The 21,633-nt window shown below is 39.4% G+C and overlaps 1 long non-coding RNA gene across 1 annotated transcript in view; it reads right to left on the bottom strand.

Annotated features, from left to right (window-relative positions):
• The window catches only part of LOC114447209 (uncharacterized), a 46,068-nt gene that overhangs the window by 14,665 nt on the left and 9,770 nt on the right, over window positions 1–21,633 (bottom strand). Inside the window, exon 2 of the long non-coding RNA XR_003671819.1 lies at window positions 17,974–18,023. This is a non-coding gene — a long non-coding RNA (uncharacterized LOC114447209). The remainder of the gene's footprint in view (window positions 1–17,973; window positions 18,024–21,633) is intronic.

Here is a 21,633-nt window from a genome sequence, read left to right as displayed (position 1 = left end):
ATAAGCCTACATAAATGCACATGCACAGTCAGATAGAAACATGTCAGCTCGCACACACTGACAAATATATGTACCGGTACATCAATAAAGCACATACACCCGTATTCAGCTGGAGGCATACACACAGAACCACAAACACACTTTCACATACGTGGAGTAATATTAACAGTGCACATTGTGCAGATAAACGAGAGTAAATACTATAGGTACACACTTACACTACTAATTCAGATGCATACACAAGTACACACACACACACACACACACACACACACTAGTAGTATGGGGACTAGTGATTGTATTACATATGACACAACACACACTTAAAATATAGTAAAACATAAACAAAAAAACAACTCACAGATCCCCAAAATCAGCAAGAAATATACAACTACAAAAGCACAACACACACACACACGTGGAGAAAAGAGCACAGTGTACTGCCTGTAAACACACTGTTCCGTTATCATCAGCTGATTAGTTGTCAATACATAAAAGTAGTGGTGTGTATACAGATTCAGAAGCAGACTCATACACACACGGAACAAGTTGGAGAGGTGATTAGTCAAACAGCCGCTGATGGCAACAAAGTGATGCCACCCACGGACTCCTGAGCACGCAACACTGCCTGTCTGAAACCATAAACATGTTTATATTTACTGATTGTCTGGTTTTAGATCAGGGAGACTGAACATACAGTGTCTGACATTTAATATCCTCAACTAACCACTGTGTGCAAGCATGTTCAGAGCGTTCCCCGAGGCCAGAGATTACAGGGTAATAAGAGGAGTCCAAAATTACCAATAAAAGTAAATATACATAACTTTTTATTTTTAAAGCTAACCTAGGAATTATAAGAAATATTGGTCCACATTTAGTCCTCAGCAGCAGTAATAATGATCAACATCTGCAGAGAAATTAAAGACAAGGAGAGCTGAACTGTAGCTGCAGTAATTACAGCTGGGACCACAGCAAAATTAAATATACTGAATTGAAACTGCTCATCTCAGTCATATACTAGTAAGAAAATATCAGACACGTGAGACAAAAAGAGAAAGGTCTAAAACAATATAAACTCCGGTTTAAAAAAAAAAAAAAAAACACTAGTTGAGTCAAACTGTGAATTTATATGATCACATAACCGATCACCCAGCAGCTGCATTTTTACTGCTGTCAACAGCAACAACCTGACAATATTCAGCCACATTTTTTTCTTTTCCTCTTCTTTTTCATGCATTTGTTGTTGCTGAAAAGGTTAAAAGATTTTTTTTTTTTCCAGTCGAAACTTGAGTGGGTTGACAGTGAACCGAACATTTCACAAGGCAAATTTCCCCTGATGCTCTGGTAATATTATCACTCCAAAGCATCGCAGTTTCAGAATGACTTATGGATTTATTTATAAGAAGAAAACAAGCCTGACACCAATTAACACGATGCGCCGTCGCAAAGTTAGACCTCGCATGTCAGTTTGAACAGCATGTTTTCGACCTGATACACACGAAAAAAAACAAATTTGACACAAATAAATGTCATGTTAGTGTTTCAGTATGTGCGGCACTTTCAATATGAGCCGTTGTTTTAGAGTTAGAGGTACAGTTCGAGTGCTGGTGGTGTGGATATATAATATGTGAATGTCAGAGTGAAATTAAATATTCTAAAACAAAGTTTCAGCCTCTGTTTATAAGTGTCAGACTCTGATGCAGCACAACAGAAAATAGAATAACCGTTTGCAAACATTTAACACCACTCCACCCACAGCTCAAAGCTTTATATGTCACCTTTAAAGGATCGGCGATCAAAGTATTTCTCATTCTGATTCACGGTTTCACTATTACTGGTAGTTTTATTTATTAAAAAACAAAAACCTAAAGCAGACAAACCGCACTCTGTCCAGCTTCACACAATTACTTTTTAACTGTTCGACTTCATCTGTCACACTTCAGGCATCAAGAGTAATGTTCAAGGGCCTGTGACAAAAAAAAAAAAACAAACACACCAGCTAACCACCGACTACAATTTTCTAGCTTCAGATAAAGACAGCGAACACAAAGTGGAATCACAAATGAGGAGGACAATTTTTCCCCAGACAGCAGAGACCGGGTTTGTTTCTGTGGGATGTAAACAGCAGTCACTGGGGACGATCGTCCCGCCGACCTTTTTTATTCACAAAAAAACACACCTGAAAAACATGACATAATCCAGCATGACTGTGTCACCTAAAAATATAAAGTGTAGACACATCGGCTTTACTCGGCATCTTTTACTATCAAAATTAGTCAGAGAGCAAAAGAGAAGACGTTGAGGCTGGGGCTTTGATGCGATCAGGCGCGTTTCAAAAAGTGAAAAGGAAGCTGAGAGGATGAGACGGTGGGAGTAGCTGAAATGTGCTTTTCCTCTTTCTCTGCCGCTGATATTTTTAAGTGAAAGAGAAGAGAAGAAAAAAAAACCAAGAAAAGACATAAATAATTAGCCCAGTGCAAAATGAAGAGCTTCCATAAATAAGAACACAGAAAGAAATCTAATAAATTTCTGCTTCAAATGATTCAAACACAAACATGATCACAGCTTGAGACACTAAGCTCACATTTACTACTCTTCATTTTTGGCATTTTATGGTAAAAAGAAACTGAAATTAAAGGAAACAAAAGACATTTAAAATTATACAGGAAGGAAATGTGGCAAGCTCTTGACAAATCAAAAACATTTGTCACAAATTCTGAATTGTATTCACTAGTCATAATTTCACTATGAAGCATGAGTTTCTAAAACAGGGTTTTGCTCTGAATCATGTCACCTTTAATGCCTCATCGATCAAAGCAGTTCTCTTTTTGATTCACTGCAGAGAAAAGAAACAGAAAAAAAAAATCGACTTTTCTCTCAGAGGCATATAAAAGACAGAAACCAAAAAGGTATGAAAGGCTGAAAAAAAGAGAGAGAAAAGTGAGACAAAGACATGTTGGTTAAATTGTGGTGCGTGTGCCTCTCAGTTGACAGAGCAGGGACATGTGGGAGGTTTGCAAAGAACAAAAGTCCCTGGGAAACCTGTGGCCTAAAAACAGACGTCTCCATTTTAGAGTGAGATGTGAAAACGACACCACCATCTGTTGGTAACAACCAACTACGACTCGGCCTCAAACACCTCCACACTAACTGATTCTAACTTCCCCCTTCATGAATACACACATTATTTATGAGACTTTTTGTGCATGACTGAGTCGCTAAGATGAAATAAAACAACAATAGATGGTCAAAAATACTCAAGAGGGCTAAAAATGGCAAAAATGTCAAGAACAAGACGATACTTCTCTGTGGACATGGACAGCTGTGGACATGCTCGACATCTTCTTGTTCATATACTATGCTTCATTTTAATCATCCTACACAGCAGCACCATGAACGTGTGTATGTGCAGTCATAACAGGTAGGGACAATGAAGCGCCTTGTGCACATTGTGTAATGATAAATTTCACACTACACAACACCTGGTGGACTCTCATGAAGACGTATTCACTCCTTTAACACAAATCCTTCTTCTCACAGCGTCAGTATATGAACAGGCATGCCAATATGTCCCTTGCTTCCCCTCTGGGTCTCAGACCTAGTCTAACTACAGCAGAGGATTTATGCTAACACACACCTTAAAGCTGTATAAATTAGTAATGTATACTCAAACAAAGTGATGCATGAGGTATGAGGACTGTTTAAAGTTTATTGCAGTTTACTGTCGCCACAGTATTTTTCATGCATCAATAAAATGATGTCAGATCAATGATCACATCACTGCTCACTGATGAGTCAGTGTCGCAGACAACATCCATTCGAGCTGTGAAACATCACCTAAGCATCCTGCATCCCTGAAGGGGAAGTGAATGAGAAGAAGTCGACACAACTATGAAGAAAATGCAAAGACCATAAAAAGTGGTGACAGGAAATGACTGCGCAGTCCGTAGCTCAGGAGTGATTTCCACACCACGGGTCATTTTGTTGGGCAGTGCTCCCCAGCAACGGGCAACAATTAGACACAACAAAGCTCTATTCAAATGTGCACTGGTCATGTGATCAGAGCGTGCCAGTTCATAAAAGAAAGTGACTTTGATAAAGGAGATTCTCACGAACCTGATACACACAGATCAGAGCTGATAAAAAAACACCATGATTTGAAATTAAAATTCCAACATTGTTATGCTTTAATAAAGCTAGAGTAACTAAAACAGGGCTTATGGCCGTAGGTGGAGGTTCAATACATCCTCTGGTATGTAGTGGTCTTGTCTTTCAGTCAAATGGCTGGAAATGAGCTTGAAAGACAGGAAAGCCATCCAAAGTTTAACTATTAACTCTCTGGCCAACACTGAAGTCGTGTCCACTTCACACAGGAGGACACGCTGGTTCAGCTGGACTGAGAGACCGTCAGAGAAGGTGAGAGGTCTGTAGCAGGTGTGAAAGGTTTTCTTTGTAGTGAAGCATGACAAACTAAGGAAGACATGCTCGGACTCAAATCTATTATCGCCACAAACTGAGATGCAATGAAATATCACAATCCAAGAAAACAAAACCAGGGTGCAGTCAAGCTTACCAAAACAATGCACCACTGACTCCCACTCTCTTCCTATATGCAAAGTGTGAGGATCCTGAAACAATGAGGCTGCCGGCTCAAAGAATTTAGTTTTAACATCTGCCTCAGGATCACCTGCAGCAGACAGGCAGACAGCTTCCATATAAACAGTAGGTTCAGCAGCTGCCTCATCCAGGACAGTAAACAATGTATAAGAAGTGTCAACCTTCAACCTTGAATGCCAGTTAATATATTTTTAACAAACAATGGACGACTCACCTCCTTCACTGCACTCATCATGCAAAGCTCAGTATAAATACATAGTGCAAAATGCATCTATGAAACAGAAAGTTACAGAAGCCAATTTGAGTGGACAGGTGGGAGGAAAAGTGACTGGCTCACAGTGTGCTCTACAACTTAGCACTTTTTTTCTTATCTTCTTATCTCTAGCAGTGTGTGTGTGTGTGTGTGTGTGTGTTGGTGGCATGCAGACGTCTGGCTGTCCTGATGTGAAAGACTGCAGGCCTCCTACGGTCTAGGAGACAACCACAAAAGGGAAAGATCTCACAAACACACACAGAGAGAGACACACTGTTGTGTCAAATGTTGTCTGCATGTCCACTCAAGATGATTTCATGCAGTTTTCAACAAACAAGCACATCTGTTCTTATCTGTTATAAGACAACGTCTGTTGTGTGCTTATGTTGTGTAGTTTTGAACAGCATTTTTCAGGTTCTATCTTAGATAAATACAATAAATATGAATTCTTAACACTCAGGCTGCATTTCGCAGGATTTTTAATGCCTGGTTCTGGGCCCAGAGATATGCACATCAACAAGCTTTAAACATGAGCATGATTAGGTGGGAAGTTTGAAGCCGAAAATTTTTGTGGGGTTTTAGGCAAATCAAAATTACAAGTACAGCTTTGTGCAAAGTGTGTGATGAAAAATCCCCAATGCCACATACATTGTGATCAATATTTAAGACAAAGCAATGGACCAACTCTGGCAAATATACTCTAGAGCCAAAAAAGTACCAAATGTAATGTGTAATGTAATGCCTCATCACACACGGGGTAACAGAGAGGCTGACATATCCTGTGTGCTTATCTTAGCATGTTCCAGCCCAGGCAACAGGCACTCTGCTCTCCCCACATTCAGTGTGTTTATCAAACCTGTCAGCCTGTCCACACTGGTCATCGTGTACAGTGTATCGTGCCACTCTGTCTCCTGAAATGACTTTGTCCTCTAGAACTAGGTGCAGCTGTCAGAGGCCTGAGGCCATGTACCGAGCACACTTTCTAATCAATTTCCAGAAAATCATGCTACAAGAACAATCAGCTTGGATGTCTCCACACTTGAACTGCCAGAGGTGATGTGGAGACATCTGATGTGATGTTAATCAAATAACATATGTAATCTTCACCCAGGGGACTTCTATTTTCCAGTTATATAACAAAAATGTGTTAACTGTCAGGCAGCCACTCATTTTTCTGTCTGACTATCAGCTGAAGATAATAAACCAATAATGCTGTAGCTTCATGGTACAGACATAAGATTCACTGTGAGCTGCTCCACACGCCACAATAGTTTGGCCATAATTCCACCTTCTTCAGCACTTAGGTGTGTGTCAGACAGGCACTGATATAATCAGAGAATTTTAATAAGCTTTTCAACTTTGATCCAATAGCATGTTGTGATGACAACCAGTGGCTTTCTGAAAGAGATTTATTTTTTCTTTAAGGCCATAGACTCTTCTTAATCCATCCTTCACCAAATCGAAAGAGAAAAATCAAAACAGCGAGGGCTTTTTGGGTCTTCAGACATGAACAACAGGGCAATTATCTGGGCCGACCCTTTTAAAACAAGCAAAGATAACAACCTAGATTTACTTCACCACATGCAACTTCTCTGTAGTCCTGCCAGGAGAATCCTAAAAGGAAACCCATCCATGAGTCAGGGCAGTAAAAAGGGGCAACAACAATAAAAAAAAGACCTTGTTGAGACCATCTTGGTCACTGCTACACTTCTACTTCAGCCAGCTGGCAGCTTTCTCTGCAATTAAAGCAGTGCAACAATAAATTAAGATGACAGGTCCAACTGAAAGTTTTTTTGTTGTTCTCTTGCTGCACAAAGATCTGATGTGCAGCCCATCTTAAAAACACACGTCTTCTACTGCTGAATGAGAGGACATAGACCATAGCTGCAGCATATTTAAAAATGCAAACTAACACAACAATGGTGCAATAAATCCTTAAAATCCTCACATGCTCACACAGATACAGAGGTGTTTGTCCAGAATGGATGAAGAATAATAGAAAAGCTGACTTGGGGCAGATGAGTCAGATTTCTGCTTTATGACGACAATAATAACAACAGAGATCAGATAAGACAAACAGAAAGTTGTGTGATCTCTCTACCTCAATTCTGCATTCTAATCGTTTTCTTGCACAACAACACTAATAGGCAGAGCCATGACGGGGGGAGTCCATCACAAACTAGCAGTTTCTGATATACTCGTGGTGGGGATCCATCACACGTTTCAAGAACGTGACTATACCTCAGCTCAAAACATATGTAGTCAGCTTCAGGATGAAGCAACATTTTTTTTATGTTGCCAACATCTGAAAAACAAAACTGAGAAAAGGTTTGTGGGTTTCAGACAAGACTTTACTATTCAAGGAGATGTTGACATTTAACATTTTCTGTGTGTTTGTGTTGGTTATTGTGTGTGTGTGTGTGTGTGTGTGCCATCTGTAGCACCAAATAAAGCCCACACACACTCCTCTCACCTGAACTCTCAACACTTAGTGACACATCTCTATTTTCACTCTCTTTCTTTGTCTGCACATTTAAATGCTGCAGCAGGCATTCAGGAGTTTCTTCACTATTTATCTGATAATCTGCTGATTATTAAAAATAACATATAAACAGAATTTACTATATATATTAATTTAAAATCTCTGATGTATAAATGATAATATCAAAGGCACATCTTTTCTCATGAAATGAAGCCACACTTTGGACCGTTCCATCCTCTCTGCCATGCATCAGTAAGAAGCCATTGTCACCCCTGGAGGTATATATGATTGCAATCTGAGAGGCTCAGGCATCCGTACACACAGTGATGTAAATAAGAAGAGGCACCTGCTTGTTTACTTTAATAATTAAAACCTACACTTTTGTGTAGGTTTGTTTGTCTGTTAGATTTTTCCCATAAATCTAACAGATTTCCATTGTTTGTTGTGCACACATCAAAGATGGTAGCAAGTTTTTAGCACATAATAAAGTTCACAGAACACACACACACACACACTTCTGTAAATTGTTTTCTGTGAGTGGAGTCACTCACTCCTGCATATTTTTACACACTAGGGCACACACAGTCACAGGGTGATGTACCTGCTATTTACAGCTGTGTGCAAGATTCAAATGAGTTTTTCCTCTTAATGTTAACGTTCAAAGGTCATGCTCATCTGCTCTAAATGCCATGCCGAAAACAACACGTGGAACATCAGGAAATGCACCAATCTGCACACACAAAGTGACATTTCTGAAAGAGGAGTTCAGCCAGGTGGTTAATATTTTACTCCATTTACAGCGTGACTGGCAAAAACAAAGCAAAACAAAAAAAAAAAAAAAACACTCACACTTACAGCTGTTGCTGCATTGGAGCTTTAGGTAAGACATTGTTAATGCCTGCAAAGAAAAGGCACCTCAGCATGATTTGTGTGTTTCTCTTTGTTAACTTTACACAGATCATGAGTTGGAGCTAAAAAATGCTGCAGCACATTGATAGTCATGCGGAATTAAAAAATATAAAAACATTGAAGTAAAAGTGAGCTGATTTCCTGTTTTGTAGATTTTTTTAATAATAGTGTATAGTGAGTTCAGATCAGTGTTGGGATGCTGCAGCCTTTAGCTGTGAATGTTTTCATGCCTACAACAGGCATAATCTTCCTTCATGCATCAGACTTTTTATTCAGATAAAACTGTAAATAACACTGAAAATTAAGACCTAAACTAAACATTACTATCAGCGCTTGGTGTACTTTCCCCTGCAATTACCACAAATTACACAGATTAGTAATTACAGGGCCATAAAATGAGGGCTAATTCCTCGAGGTGAAGTTCTATGCTTATTCAAAGACTTCTCTGTGCTGCATTCTGTTATTTACAATATTTTATAATATCTGATATAGTGCCAAATTAAACAAAATATTGGTTTAGACTGAAATTAATGCAGTCACAATCTATCACAGTCTGATCGACCAATCAGAATTGAGTATCCACATGGCTGTGTATTAAGATCAACTTCATTAAATCAAAGCTAACTCCAGTAAGACCAGGACAGCTCGACTGAATCAGCTGCTGCAGAATGTGCAGGGTGCCTGCATGCTGCTAACACATGATGCTAAAGCTGTTCCAACTCAACAAGGTTGAGTCAATATGTGTAAGTTGTGATGAGCATTCTACCACAAAGTTGGCAATCAAAAAAAAAATAAAGTAGCTGAGTTAAATTTTGATTTACAGCAGGCTTTGCATAAGTTAATGTTTAAAGAATCCTGAATTAGAGGGGGTATGGTTTCATCAGGTGATGAAGAGCTAAAGCTCAGCACACACAGTACATTTAACAGTTATCTGTCAAGGTGACCCACGAAGCTGCTGCTGTGCCAAAGGCTCTTTATGTTCTTAAACATTATTACAAGATGTGTGTGTAACGAGTGTGCCGAGCCAGAGACGAGGTGAGTGTTTACCTGCGTGCCACAGTATGAGGGCATCAGCAGCAATGGGTGTGTACAGAACAGGATGACTTCATGATTAGAATCTCTCATTTCCCTAGCTGGCCCTGCTTCACGGCCGGAATCCCTTCCTGATTTCCTTATGAAGCTCCAGTAGACACAAACATTAGGTTTCAGTCCACATTACAAAACACCGAAACTTCCACCTAACTGACCTGACATCACATGATCTTTTGAAAAAATACCTGCTGCAAATCTGCTGTACTTAAGTCGGTGACTTAAAATTTTTAGGACTTCTCTGACAGGTGTAAATACAGGGACGGCGATGTGTTATTGATTCAACATCATCTCCCATGGAGGCCTTACATAACCTCCTAACGTGTCAGTTCTGCAGAGCAATCGTTATAAAATAAACCCGACAGCTTTAATTAGAAGTGCTTATGTACTGAATCCCACTCTGTTCATTCAATAAGCAAACAGACACTATGATAAAACAACATGCACTAAGCTGAGTCTGCAACTTTACAGTGACTTCTACAGAACTTACTACTACCAAACTGCCCATAATAGGAGGATGTGTCAGCTTCATTAGAACTGATATCTGCTGACTGCTTTCCTGGATGCTAAGAGCAGCACCTGATATTGTAAAGTTAATCTTTCTCCCCAATCAAACGTGCTGCAGCATGATAACTGGGCTGTTTGTCTCACACATGTGTTAACTGTCCACAAGCAGGATTTTGTGATGACAATGATTACAAAATCGTAAAACCTACACTGTGGTCCAAAATGCAACGTTAAGTGTGCAGCGGAAACCTCAAACACACTGACAAGAGGAACAGACATGTCATGCACGGCAGTCCAACCGTTGAAACAAAAAGTATTTTCTTATGTGTAGATATAGACACAAATTATATCTTTAAAACATAAGATGGATATGTTATGATATTCAGAGCAACTCAGGCTGAATAAAATATTACACACTAACAATAATCAGAATGCAAAATACAGGTGTTTCACAATAAAGTTGTAGGCACAGCTAAAGGCTCAGTTTTGAGGTTACAAATCCTCCACCAATAAAAAACAAAAAACAAAAACAGCATCCCACAGTTTAAAAAACCTACAAAACAGGAAATCCAGTCACATTTACTTCAGTGTTTTTATATTTTTATAATTCTACATATTGATCAATGTGCTGCAGCATTTTGTAGCTCCAGCTCCAGCATGATCAGTGTAAAAAGAGAAACACACAAATCCTACAGAGCCTTTTCTTTGCAGACATTAATCATGTCTTACCTAAAGTTCCACTGCAGCAACATCTGTAAGACCTGAGCAGCTGCTTGAGTAACTTTTCACTTGACTGAACTGTGATATTTAGCAAACTACATTTTTAATAAAGCAAATAAATTACGCTGTAAATTCACAACATGCTGTTGCACTCATAGAAACTGTAGTCTGTTTGTTTCCACACAGTTCTAAAATTATACTACATAATTAACCGTTTTATTCCCCCTCCTTTATTTGTTTAAGCAGCTGTTAGTTCAGACTTTAGAGCTACAACCTGAAACAACAGAAACCTCCTCCTACACATCTCCACAGTGCCCTGCATTCACCCGGCCTCCAGCATCTTTAGAATATCCATTTTACTCTGACTTAAAGCGAGAGACACCAGTGGGGTGGATATCATCTTCCTCACAACCGCAAGTGACTCACAAACACTCTCACACCAGAATAAAGACTTGAAACTTTATATATTCTTAGTTCAAAGAGAATGAAATTCAAACTATTGATTTCACAGCTGAGCGCTCTTTTTAATCTCATACTAATCTGATGAAGGTTTTTTTTAATGTTGTTGTGTTGTGTCACTATTTTCAGTCAAACTGAAAATAAGACAAAAATGGATCATTCATGTGTAATTAATAATTCTGACAAATTCTGACAAAATACATTTGGAACATACAATAGAATTTTACTGTTAGATTTATGTAGTGCAATATACACACATAAAAAAACAGTCTCAACGTTAATTTCAGGTTGTGGGAGAGTGTGTGTGTGTGTGTGTTTGTGTGTGTGTGTGTGAGAGAGAGAGAAAGTATGAAAAGGAAAAACAAACTAAAATGTCAAACGTGTGCCTGCTCATCGCACAGGAAGCTTATCAGGCTGTGACATTTTGATTATCGGTGCTCACTGTTTTCGTTATTTACAGAGTCATAATATGTATTCAACAATATATAGAGACCGATATTCTAATTCAGACTACTGTAAAAGAAAATGTGCCAAACCGTTGTTATTTTGTTGTAAGGTGTAATAAGTGCTCCTTCAATTTGAGCTTTTTTTATTATTTAAAGGCGAATAAAATTATTTTTTTCGAGAAATATAAGTACTTTAAGTTAGAGATTAATTAAAGCATTTAAGGTTCAAATCGGTGCGCTAAAGCGCACGGACGCGCCGCGCCACCTCCACTGCGCCCACATTTAAACATCGAATTAACCGAACATTGTGTCACCTTCAGACTGCATTTAATCCCGTTTCCTCACTCAGAGAGCGTGAAAGCAGCAAAGCGCAGTTATTTGTTTCTGGAGATGCCACCGGGTCTCTGACGGTCCAAACATAATACGTGACCCAGAGAATTAAAAGAAAAAACATGAATGCAGATTCACCATCTACAGTATTCTGATCTTGCACTTTAGATATTCATTTCCATTGTGGAAACCCTTTTACAGCTGCGCCTTTACAGTGAGATTTATAACAAAGACCTGCCTTTATTCCTGAGAGGATCCTTGTGATGAACAAGTATTTGTTTCAAAAATGGCAGAAATAACACCAACACTACAAATACTACACTACAAAATAATGCAGAGTCATCATACGCACTAAAAACATTTCATAGTCTAATTTGGTTATGAATTACCAGGTATGTCTGAAAGGAAAATGTGGAACATGTTGGGAACATACTTTTTTTCCTTTTGGTAAAAATAAGATTTTAAAACGTGCCGGACTAAAAAAATGAGCGCATTTTATGTAAAATATTGCAAGTTATAGAGGACAAGGCAGTTCATGCAAACTTAATGAAGATTATATGATTTTTAGCAGCCTTTAAAAAGGAGAAATTAAAGAAAAGCGTGGAGTCAAAACAGCAATTAATCCGGGATTAATCTGTAAAATAAAACCTTTGCACAATATAATTCGATAATAGATTATTTTAAACTCCGTTCTGAGGCGCACAGCTACATTATTCACAGCTTTTAAAAGTATTATTGGCTTTTTTCGGTGATTATTTAGATTAAATGTGTCGTTTTTTTCCCGATAGCCGCTGCAGACAGACTGAGCGGATCAGACACCTTCAGTAACAAACAGTTCATGTTTAAACTGCTTTTTAAAAAGCCTGGCTTTGACTTAAGTTGGTGTTAAATCGAAATTTCACAGACAAAAGTCAACAATTATGTTTTGAATTCACTGAAAAGAATTTTAAAACGGAGGAAAGAAAGGGGAGAAAAACCCTGCTGAGCAGCAGGCTGTCATCTGTGAGGAGGAGTCGCCCTCTAGTGGACAGAAAATTAAACTACAACGTCTCTGCTCACTTATGTTCCTCATAGACTCCCACACAGAGACATTTAGCTATCATGACCTCACATTTCTGACAGATACCTGACCTGGTTTCAGTTTCACACAGAACCAGATAAACGCTCCACTCATGATGACTTATTGATGCTGTGATGAAGACGCACAAACACGATCGATCACTGATTTCCTGGAAAGCAAAGGTGACCAAGGAGTGAAGCATCCTGGCTAAAGTTCAGGGAATATTTCATTTACTTTTTACTGAAAGCCGCTGTATGAGAAAGCTGGATTTAAACTTCTGTTACAGCAACTATTTCTGATTAGGGTTGGGACTGATGGAGGTTGTACTGTTTTTTTTTTTAAGCACAAACAAACAAACAAAAACTCTTCTTCTTCTTCTCTATCCGCTTTGCTCTGTCTTCTGTACTACCTGTATAGATTGATCAGTTATTTACAGTATAATATGTGTATCTCTACTGTGAAGCTGTGCTAGGAATAAGTGCACTGATGTGTAATATAAACTACATTCGGCAAAAAAAGTGTATTCTGTAAAGAAGACGGACAAAATCTTAGAAACATCTCAAAGCTAAATAGAGAAAAGTCAGCTACGTGTGTGCAGACCCCTCGACATTTTCACAGACAAATGACTCCTTGTGGAGAAGACTGATTTCCTCCAAGTTGTGGAATTGTTTCTGCTATTGATCTGCTGTCTTGTGTACTCACCCTGCTCCTCCTCTTCCTCTGTCTGTCTTGCAGAAGGCACCACTGACATAAAGCTGAAACTGTGTGGCTGGAAACGGGCGGTACTGGATGGCGAGAGTTATCAATCAAAATGTAAACCTACTAGCTGTGAGTCTACCAGCTAAATGCCATTTTGAGGTAAGAGAACCACTGCTGGCAGCTGGAGTCTTCTTAGTTTTCCAGTTTAATACAAGTATCACTGAGATCTGTGATGATCCATAGAAATCAATGTGACACGATGTGACTGCAGTCCTCACTGCCAGGCTACAGCCACAAACAATGCAGCACATGAGCCACTAGAGGCTGACAGCTCCCTCAGTGAACATGAACTGCTCTTTTATTTGAGTCATGAGATGGATCACAGAGCTGCAGATTAAAACTTTATATTAACTTGAACTCCGTGACCTCCTTACTTCACAAACCTGCGTCAGGAAACGAGCCTAACAGCGAGACCTGCTGAGAACCAAATATGAGCTTCTGAAAAACATCTTTGTCATTTGTGACTTTTCTTACAAACTCTGAGTAAAGAGCAGAGCGATGTTTGTGGCCTTCTTACTCATTTACTGTACCTCGGAGCGTAATTCATGAGTAAAGGTGCAACAGAACACACATGCCCACACACGCCCACAAACTAGTGACCTACTACTGTTTTCACCATGACAGGATATTCACTTAACATTTATTAAACCTGATGTCTGACGCACACACACACACACACACACAGTTATCCAGAGTGTTTGACTGTCATTTAGCGACACAGAAATCTCACACTGACCCCACAGCTGAGAAACTTCACTGACTCAAGAATTTCTACATTTGAAAGGCCTTTTCAGGACAATGTCATGGTTTCATGTCCACACAAACCAAAACCAGTTTGATTCAACCCAACACTGAGCTTACATAAGAGCATTTCTGCCCTGATTTTCTACCTTTTGTTGTTTTTCTTGCTGCTTGTTTTCGACTGTTCTGCATTTACTGTAAAGCTCTGACAGGATAAAAATACATCTGACTCTGCTCGTTTCTAGTGAAGCTGAGTCAAAACTCTGCTGATTTTTGTTACTACAGCTTTGAGCCTCCGTTACATCAGAAGAGGATCCAGCAGGGATCTGTCCGATGATGCTAAAAATTGGATGAAAATAAAACTATACATTTGATGAATGCTTTACCACAAATCAGAAATTAACTTGAAGTTTTACATGCATGAGAGTTTCCTTGCAGTGCACCTACTCCATGATGAAAGGAAACACTTTGTTATAATTTATATTTTTATGTATAGATTTCTGCTATTCCTGTGGATCATTGTCACAAAAATGTAAAATAGCATCTATCAGAATGAGAACTCGTCTGACCAACCTCCATGTGGCGTGAAGTCATTTAACTTTGTGGATGACACACAGCATGATTTTTCAGCAGCTACATTTATCCAACACATTCATGGATCACTCCCGGCCAATGAAACCAACTCTTTCAACATCATAGTGCTGAATTTAGGTCAATTTAACACTCATCTATCAGGATTCACCCGCATCGCACTGCTATTCAGGACGGTTCAGTTTTAAGTAATGTTGACAAATCAGAACTTTTTCCATTGTGTTAAATTAATCTGTTAGGTTTCCATTAAAACACATCTGCAGTCATACCTAAAGGTCCTTTGGGGCACAGGGTCAGGGTAACAACTTGTTTTTAGTATGAGGACTTCACCCCTAACATCTGGTTATTCTGTGTTTAGGGGTCACCTTGCTTTAGTCGGTGCTTATTTGTTGCTGTCTATCTTACAGTCTATATGTGATTTTTAAGCTGATTGATCTTTAAGCTATCAGCTCCTGTGATACGAGTGTTGACTGAGCCATGAATGACAGCTACATCATATACAGTATTTTTTGAATACACTGGGGGTGGGAGAGTGTTTGTTGCTTCTCTACCCGGCAACCGAGAGCTGAGTCATCTCTGTCGCAGCCCTCCCACGCCTACCCACACTGCACTGCTCTTGATCTCTCTCAGTGGTGGAGATGCACGGCCACGGACATGATACCAAAACTAACTGCATCACTTCATCCAGGCCCACAGATGACAAAAACACACGTTTACGGTAAACGAGTTGGGGGGGTGGGGGGGTTGCCTTGATGGATCGGGGCTGGCATAAGTGGGTGTTAGGTGTGTGTGTGTGTGTGTGTGTGTATGTGTGAACCTATGGAAAGTGATACCACTCATGTAACATTACCAAAAGTGTGTAAACTGAGAGGAGTGACTGAAAGAGCAGCAAGAAACAAGGAGAGTGAAAGAGTGTGTCTGTGTGTGTTGGGCTGACATTTAGGAAAGACAAAGTTAAAAATGCAACCTGGCCCCGGCTACACAGTTTAAAGATGGATGGATGGAAAGTTAAAAACAATAATTCCAGTACTGCACACACAAAAAAGGTTCTGCTGGTGTGTTTTAGGCCTGGAGACTGGCTTAAATTGTAGTTCCCACTCTAATTTTATGCCAGAAGTGCCACATTCAAAACTTCTTGTTCTTTAATTACACTGTGTGGGGATGTAACTGCCTTTTCTATCAGTTTGACTTGTATTAAAGTGCCCCGTGACCCTGTACTATGGGACAAAGCGGGTTCAGAAGATGGACGGATGTGGTAAAAGTGCAGTGACTGATCCAAGTGAACCATTTTGCTGCATCTAAAAAAACAAAATGCTCCCAGACAAGAATGACACGTTTGTAACTTTTTCAACCCAAATTATACTTTCCACATTCATGGAACCACAGGGATCCGAAACATGAGCAGAGAATGGGCCATATACCTCCACATCTACAGACTGCACATTCCTGCAAGTTTGCCGACTCAGCATGTCTGCGTACGAAAATAAAGAAATGCAGCGTGTTACAATTTGCAGTTGATCTATAGAGATTAAAAGGGTAAAACATGTACCACTGTAAACATGTTGATATCTGCAGATGTGGGGATTGACTTACCGTACTCCTTAAAGCCACCCTCAAGTGGCCACTAAAGGGTTAGTGTTTGGCACTTCTACAAAGCTCCACAGGTTAACAGTAAACCCCAGCAAAGTTAAGTGGTGATAATATTATAAATACATGTCTAATATGACACAACAACCCAAACATTTAGCTGGACAACTGCTCAATAGTCTAAATTAGCAAATCAGGCTAGTAAGGAAGAAGCAGCCATCAGCACTAAGACCAACAAGAGGTCTTAAAAGATTTTTACTATTCATGTCAGATTTTTAGCTCAAAGTAACAGGAAGTCACACTAATGAGCTGGTTTAAATCATCACTATCCATTAATAGATCTTCTTATGCCCCGTCACATGTTTGCACATGCAACAGCTCAGCTCCAATATGGCAGCCAAAGGGCTCATAACAGTAAGATATTCTACTCAGATAAATATAGTGATGCAGTGCCTCTGCCACCAAAGGGACCAAGGCAGAAATCTGTACGGCTTTGATTTAAAAAAAGACTTGGATGCTCATCTCCCAAGTGCTAATTTACAAGTCAAAAGTATAAAAAAAGAGTCATCTCTAAGCTAGCCCACTGAAAAAAAACCTCTCTGTTGATTCAAAATGTGAACTCAGAATGTGGTGTTTGTGTGTCTGTACGCTGATAAACAGCCTCTATAATGTTAGTCAGTGCAGATTGTGAAACTCCTGCTAACGTCACTGTGGCACTCATTCCTGTACACAGAATTGATGGAGGTGATTACAGTGCTCCTGAGAGGTTAGATCATCTCCTTTGTCCATATGAAAACAGCTGCCACAATGTCACCAGGAGATGCAACACCACCACTTTCACTTCAGCCCTGCAGAGGTGCGGTCAGCGTGTCACGCTGTGATTACATGACTAAGTTTGGAGCAGCAAATTACACGTCAAGTGACGAATATATCCAATATTAGCCGCAACAACAAATCGAAAACAGTTATTCACCGCCGCTTTATATTATTATTTTACACCACGTTGCCTATTTCTATCCTTTTGCTGCAGAAGGTGCAGAAGCAGTTAGTTGTTGCTGTAGGAAAATGACTCACTGTGATCTATTTAGAGAAAAAGTCTGAAGATTTCTACAGCTTCTTAAAGACCTAAGGGGGGGAAAAGAACTTAAAACAACCATGCAGCACCCGAGAGTCCACTTAACAAAGTTAGCAAATCTCCTAAAATATTCTTAACCTAGTGCTTTAGTCATTAGCGTAAGAGTTTCTGCACACTACCAAAGACACAAGGTAATGATTAATTCGTTCAAACATCTTAACAGAAAAAACGAAAACATGAAAGCAGGGGATTTACAGCAGCTGAGTTTCTTCTTTGCTTAATTAATACGACAGTGCTCGTTGTTTTATTTTTTTTAAAAAAGGTAATGTCCAGCTTGGTTGTACTTACTAGTGTGTCGCACTTCATCCTCCTCTTCATCACAGAGTCTTCAGTGAAAACTAAGAAAAGCAGACAGAGAGAGGAAAAAAGAAGAGAAGGAATGTTTTAATCACTCTGAAGCAAGCCAGTCATCGTCCCACTCACATTGCTGAGTATCCAAGTCATACAAACACACACAGGAACACACACAGACACAGGAACACACACACACACACACACAGACACCGGAACACACACAAAGTTCAAGATGAATCAAGAGATGAAAGAAAAGATGTGAGGAACATTCAAAAATGACAGAATGAAAAAAGATCCAGAAGAGAGAAGAATGAATAGAATGTAGAAGCAGATGACAGAGGGAGGGGAGCTCAGAGAGAGAGAGAGAGAGAGAGAGAGAGAATGAAATGCATGGCTTGGCTGAGTCATCTGTAACTACCACTACTTCCTCCAAACGCTCTCACAGAGCTCTACTAATGACTGGCCAAGTTCTGAGGCAAACACACACACACACAAGAATCTCCTGCTTCATCTGCACTCTTCCTTCCTTAGTCAGATTCAAACCGCTTAAACTCTCTTTTTCCCCAAAGCAGATACAGTACGTATGTATTTATAGGTCTGTACTTGTGAGGGTAAATTTAGTTATTGTACTTAAGGGACTGTGGATTACATAATGTCCTTACAATGATAGAAGAACACACATGTGGATGTGTGTTTCAGAGACAGCTTGGGAAGGCGATTCAGGATCTGACCTCACTGTGTGTGTGTCATGAGAAAGAGCACAATCTACTGCTACATTCATAAATAAACAACTTCTCTGTTTTTCCCATAATTCCCAGGGGTATGATCTCTTAGCTGCTGTACAGTCAGATTCACAGACCAAACAATGGACGAATAAGAACTCAGCACTGTTCTTCAAGGTTCTTCAATGATTCAACAATTAAAATATAAACGATCATCAGAGAGATACACAGACTGAACCTATTGTGCAGTCACAATATGCAATCGGGTTTTGTCGTAATAGAATAGAATAGAATAGAAATACTTTATTCATCCCAAGCTGGGAAATTACGCTATTGCAGCAGCAATATACAGGCACTTACTTCCACACACGTCATGCATTGCAACATTCAAAACACACACACGTATGTACAGGTCACAGGTGACCCCAAAGAGAACACTGTGATGCCAGAGTTTTAATCAAAGTTCCATACTTCCACTGCAGTGTATATACAGAGCTCTACAGAAGATCTGTGTCCATGAAAGATCACAGTTAAAACACTGTACTGTGCACCTAAACAGAAACACCACAATAAAAAGGGGAGTTTTTTTTAAATGAGAGTTTTGGAATGAAACAGCAGATTATTTTCTGAGCAGGCTTAAACTCAGGTGGCCTGATATTGGTTTCACTTTTGGTTTTGGCTGTAGTAAAGGAACAAGGACAACACATCCCCCCGACATAAACGGCAGGATAGATAGATTTCAGTGCAAAAAACAGACTATAACATTAACTTGTCTATTAATGTTTTGTGACAGACAGTAAACACTGAAGACACGTTACGTTAATTAGACTTTTGTTCCGGCATTAGCTGACAAGTGACAAGTCACCGAGAGACGTTGTCACGAGGCCGCCGCAGGCTCACAAAGAAATAGTTCCACCCCTTGTGTAACTCTTTAAAGTTGCAATGCATTTGTTAAAACATGTAAAATTAAAAGCTAGCTTTATACTTTCTAACACTAACATCCATATTTATCACACAAACAACCCCAAAAATGTTTCTGATTAAGACCATCTTAACAGGCCAAGGCCTTGCTGCTGCACATCTGGGAGCAATGTGTTTTTGATTTAAAGGAATGTTCTGTAATTCAGGCATTGGGTTTAGTGCTGAGATTAAGACCAGAAATAATTCTGTGAGAGAAAGTGCAGATTATCTCAACCTACAGTAATGAGACTCGGTCCACCAGAGCTTCTTATAAATCACTCGGCTGGTGGTTTCATCTTCTGTCATTTTTTTTTGTCTGTATTGCACTTGAAATAATTGCACTTGAAACCCTACACCCTCAACCGGACCAGCAGTTTCAGTGACATTTAGGAACTTGTCATCTTGCCCAACATTATACATACTGACACTGTGAGACAGAAAACACAATTACTGTATCATCCTGAGAGTGTGATATCCAAGGCTCTACAGTCACACCTAAACTTAACCCCTCGTATTCTGCTGGTTTGCACTCAGAGTATTAATCGGCCTGCCTCTGGGCTTATTGTGATACAGACAAATTCCCACCCCATCCAGCCTAGTTTCCTATCCGGAGGAAATCATGGGAATTCTGAGCCAACTTCATAAATACACACATCCTCCTCTGCAGTTCCCACACTTGTCACAACACACACACATTACACACCCAAACATAACCGTGCATACAAGGACATACAAGCAATGTGAAGGGGCGAGGCACATTAACCATCGGCACATGTTGCTCTGATAGTGATACAGTATATTGCCTATGAACAGGATATGACAGTTCTGCAGGGGTGCAGCACTGCAGACTCTCTATGCAAATTTCTGATAGAAGACCATCTAGATCACATTGTCATTCAACCACATGATCATTTATTATTCACATGTTCTACGTTTATAGGAAAGAGAAGCTGTTTTTTTCATTATCACTTTGTTTTTGGTGAAATATATTTCAAGTCATAGTTCATTGCTTGGACCATTGCTTGGTTACATGCTCTTATCTCATATGTTTGAAAGTGTAATTAAGGGGCACATAAAAAACAAACGTGACCCTGCATGGCAGTCTGAAAAGGCCTTGTAATGATAGCAAGCCAGCACCTCTATAGCAACACTCATCAGCTTCATGTATCACTTTGTGACAAGTCTGCATGTTAAAAAATGGAGGAGTACCTATTGCTAAGTGGTGTCATTGTGCATCCCTGTGTGACAATGATGTCAAAAAAAATAAATTTTATACACACAGTAAACTGATGTTAATAAAAGGATTCTGTTGTTTATTAAAAAAAGAAAATGTCAGCATGTTGCAGCGGTCTGTGTGAGCAGCTGCCATAGATAAACATGCAAAGACTGCAGCACTAAAAGTGAAACCCTATCTGCTTTATCAAGAACACATCACAGTGAGTACAGCTCATGTGGCTTTGCAAGAGATCTCAATATATAGCTGCACATTTAATGACAAAAAAATAAATAAAAATAATAAAAGGAGGTCTTCATAAACCTGCTTGAATTATATTCGCAGCAACATAGAAACGGATTCTGAATTCATTCCAAGTGTGTAAGTAACAACTGTAAACACAGAAATCTATTATTAGATGTGTCACAGCCTGTTTGTGTCACTGACACACATGCATAGTGCACACAGAGAAAGAAAATGCTGGCTCAGCAAAGTGCTCATTGTGGGAGGATTGTGGGAGATTGAGTCTACTGATGAGTCAAAGAGAGCCATTACACATAATATCAGAATGAATGGCACAGCAGTCTATCTTTAGTGTCCGTGTGGGAATCAAACCAACACTTGCTGCACTGTTACTCTGGGATATACAGTATGTCCACATATCTAAATACTGCAGGACATGCATGATGGTTTAATGACTTGAAACACACACAAATGACAATCATTGGTTCGTTAAAATCTGAAAATTCTGCAAGAGAA

Source organism: Parambassis ranga, chromosome 15 (genome assembly GCF_900634625.1).
Source record: "Parambassis ranga chromosome 15, fParRan2.1, whole genome shotgun sequence".
Taxonomy (NCBI): domain Eukaryota; kingdom Metazoa; phylum Chordata; class Actinopteri; family Ambassidae; genus Parambassis; species Parambassis ranga.
Note: the sequence above shows the minus strand (reverse complement) of the source record. Positions and strands in the feature narration are given on the sequence as shown.